The following is a 4,166-nucleotide window of genomic DNA, read 5'->3' as shown; positions in this document are numbered from 1 at the left end:
GTTTGTAGTAGCTGTTCGTAATAACTGTTATTGTAAATTGTATTATTGTTTGTATATTAAAATATATTTGTATAAAACAAAGAAAACTGTGTGTATCAATCTTGTTAGCAAGTGTCATAAATTGGATATATATCGGCATTTATTTAACTACTCAGTCTAAATTACAATTTAACTTAGATTTAGGCTATTTCAAATTGTAATACCTAACAATTTAAAAAACAGTAATTTTTTTCCGTGAGTTAAACAGTTTCCTTCTTGTGGACTAAACCACAAGTCATTTTTCAACAATTTTGTAATAATGTTTCCGAGAAGAGTTGATAAAAGTATCCAATAAAAATACAATTGATAATAATGAATTTTAATTATGAGTGACAGATAAACCACAGAAAGCTTCTATGACCTTAAGTCATCAGTTGGGTACCCTCACTGCTTGTGTTTTGTTGTTGTTGTTGTTTGCAGTTTTTAAATTTAGAGATTCTGACGACGTTAGGCCTGCTTAGCGATGTTACCTAGTTCTGAAATTGAATTGTCACATGTAAAGTTTCACTTACCACGCCTATTACATTTTGCCAATGTGGTTATTACTATTTAAGGAATTTACTGCTATATATTAAATCTATATAATACTATAAATAACTAAACTGAATTCATCAAATCTGGTTCAATAAATTACATATACGCTTACGGCTTATTTAGTATGCGGCAAGTTCCAGCTGGATGTCCACAAAACAAAAGCACAGCCTGTGCATGTGTATGACTTCTCGGAAAAGTTCTGCTTGTTTTATTTCACTAAACAACAATACGTGGCTGGAATTTCAATATGAGATCCTCCGAGGTGAAACCTCAGGGGATTACAGGGGGGGGGGGTGCTCAGAAGGTTTAGCTTCTCTTTACTCCTCTCGTGATTGTGGTGTGGGCTGTAGTTAAAGTTTTGTAATTTAAGTTTACTTAATGATTGTGTTGGGAGGGCAGATTTAAAGATGCCTCAAGTAGTCAGAAGGAGTCCAGAGTCAAGAATAAGGGAGATCCAGATTTCACAAACTAGCGCGATGACCGTGCTATATATAGTGAGACTGGCCAAATGACCAGATTGAGAGAAGAAACCAAAGATCGCATTTATGAAAATAAAAGGATTATAGTATATAATTTGAGTAAAGTTGGAGATTACAAATATAGACTTGTCCGTAAGGTGTGTTAAAGCTTAGACTTGTTTTGTAGTATGTAAGGTTAAGATAAAGAAAGATAGTTAGTTATATCCTATAGTGACTATGTTAATTATGTGATCCTTACTGAGTCAACGATCACGTGTTATAAAATGCGTTAGTCACTGTACTACACTGTTTTACAAAGTACTAATTAGCCTTGGCTTGATTTACTCCCCGTTTATCCAACTTCATTGACAACAGCAGTAGATAAAAATAATAAAGAAAAAATTAAAATTAAGTAATAACAAAAACGTCCAATAATTCTTAATTTTATAAATTAATTATCGTTTATTCACATTGCTTAAATTCTACAGATATACGGTACAGTTTTCTTAATTATAGCAGGTTTAGCAGAATTAACTTGTTGACATATTTATGGTATACCCAATTCAGAAAATAGTCACAAATCTAATAACATATCTATGGTGTCATATTTAACACAATACATTAATACATAATGTCAACCAACGTTCAATTTATGCTTGAAATTTAATATTTCATTGTTTACGTCATCTGTCTACAATGTGACGTGTACCTCATTTCTGAAACATTTTGAATAGTTAATTTCCAGTTGTATTTGTTTTTCTTAGCTGAATTTAGCAAACCGTATGATAGTTTTAGCTTTGATTATTTCCATGATGTGGTTCGCACCTTTGTTTTCTATTGGAAAAGCACGCACACACAAACCCACACAATTTTTTTTTCAAAAAAGGTGACAGTAGTGCATAATAAAACTGTCAAAAGTTTAGTCATGTATAATATATCATACACCGTGACAGGGTTTAAAATAACCCACTAAATATACTACTAACAAGCTAAAAATATGAGTGACATATTCTGAGAGCCTCAGTGTGATACCCAGCTTATAGTTAACAGAAACCCAACTTGTGAGGTGTTCTAACTCACACTTTTATACCCCTGGAATATCTTATCAATGTGTTTTTTTTTTTTTTTTAGTAGCAGAATAGTGCAAAGGAGTTAATAAATGATTGTTTTAACTCAAAGCTACGCAATGGGCTACCTACTTTGTTTCTGCCGTGAAAATCGAACTTGGAATTTAGTGCAAATATAATTTCACACTTGAAATATTTACACTAATTACACTTTGAAAATGCGAGTGCAACAAACTCTCACTTCTATTTGCAGGTAAATTGGAAGTCCTATGCGTGTAATCACTCTAGTAGTGCATAATTTTGTGCAAGAGTGAGCTCGATAAGTTTATTTGCTATATCCTCCTTACTTATGCTGACTTAATCAAGCAAAGAACTGTCGTAGGTTCAGAGGCAACTGAGTGGAATTCTGTGGTAGTGGGGTCCTGGGAGGAGGATTACCTCTTACCAACCTTTGGACACAAAACATTTTGACGTTTATATAACAGCTATTTCCAAAAGCTCCAACTGACGTTTGGTTTATTACTATTTTTTCTGGTATAAATTATTTATGGGAAACGTGAATAATATTTATGCGATTATTTAAAAGCTCTGGTAGATTAATTAGCTGTTTTAACCCTCAAAATCCCGATTTGTTTGATACCGATGATCTTCATGAGTGTACATATTGTATCGATTTTTGTCTGTTACAGCACTCAGTGTAAATAACGCACAAGCAAAGGCGAAATTACTCATTTTTCATGTAAAATACATAGGATACTCCAGAAACAATTAGTGAGATTTATGGCAATATTTTTCATTACTTGACCCGCATATCACTAAGAGTATCCAACAAAATCCTCAAGCAAGTTGTTGTATACGTAGTTTAGAAAAATGTATTTAAAAAAGAAGATGGGTCTATGGACCTCATTCGCAATTCTAAGGTTAAATGGATGTTAAAACAGCCTTAGACTAGTTTATTATGCCTTTATCTGAATAACGCAAATTAGAATTACAATAAAGTGGAGTGTCCTCGTGACATTCTGTTATTAAACCAAGCTACCTTATAGCAATTAGCAATAGACAAGTCGATCATCAGGGTTTGTTTTAGAGTTCAAAAGCTCAAGCTCCTATGAATAGCAAAAAATAAAAAAATAAGAAAATAGGAGAGTGCACATGTTAATTCTACAAGGAAAAACAAAAATATGGTCTCCTCATATATTATGGAATAAAACTAGAGTTACAAATTTTGAACTTTATCTTCTTTCGGGAATGGGATGTTTCTGTGAATCACCAGTCAGGAGTTGTTTGTTTATTCTTATGTAACAGAGTTATTCTTAGTATGTATATTTAATTATTTTTCGATTAAATAGATATTAAACTTTAATGTATACGAACATGCTGGTGAAAACATTTTCAGAAAAAGTGTTTTCGAACCAGTAAATAACTTTAGATTTGTCTTATACTCTAGAAAGGTTAGTCCCATTTGTATAAATTATACAGATACAGATATTCTAAGCTACTTATAGATACTATATAAAGGGGCACTTGGTAGTAAAGGCACTTCGGATTTGTTCGTTTGTACGGTGAAAAAAAAGCACAATTTATCAAAATTGGTATTTTTGTAATATATTAACAGCATCAAATGTTAACTACCTGTTCGTTTATATAAAGAAACAAAAATACCTTCTGAGCCCAAGTGTCAATGTTTGTTTCTGTTTCTAATGTTCCGATAGTCTTAGTTCCATCTACATTACTGTTACGTTCGGAACTGTGTATTTCAAAACAATCCATTAAAATAAAACGTTCTGTTTATACGATTACACAAAAACAGTTGCATCACAACAATAAATAACGTTGTGAAACATATTAAGTCTCGAGAGATGATACACTTAAATTGCATAGCAAGAGGGAGATTTAGCCGTATATAGTTTGACAACTAAAAACATTAGCAACGGAAGATACAGCCGTATATAGCTTGACACTGGAATACACTAGCAAAGGGAGATATAACCGTATATAACTTGACACCTAAATAAGCTAGTAAGGGGAGATTTAGCCGCATGTAGCCTTTGATCGAGAGTAATAAAAC

The sequence above is a fragment of the Limulus polyphemus genome, unplaced genomic scaffold (genome assembly GCF_000517525.1).
Source record: "Limulus polyphemus unplaced genomic scaffold, Limulus_polyphemus-2.1.2 Scaffold1545, whole genome shotgun sequence".
Classification (NCBI taxonomy): Eukaryota; Metazoa; Arthropoda; class Merostomata; order Xiphosura; family Limulidae; genus Limulus; species Limulus polyphemus.
Note: the sequence above shows the minus strand (reverse complement) of the source record.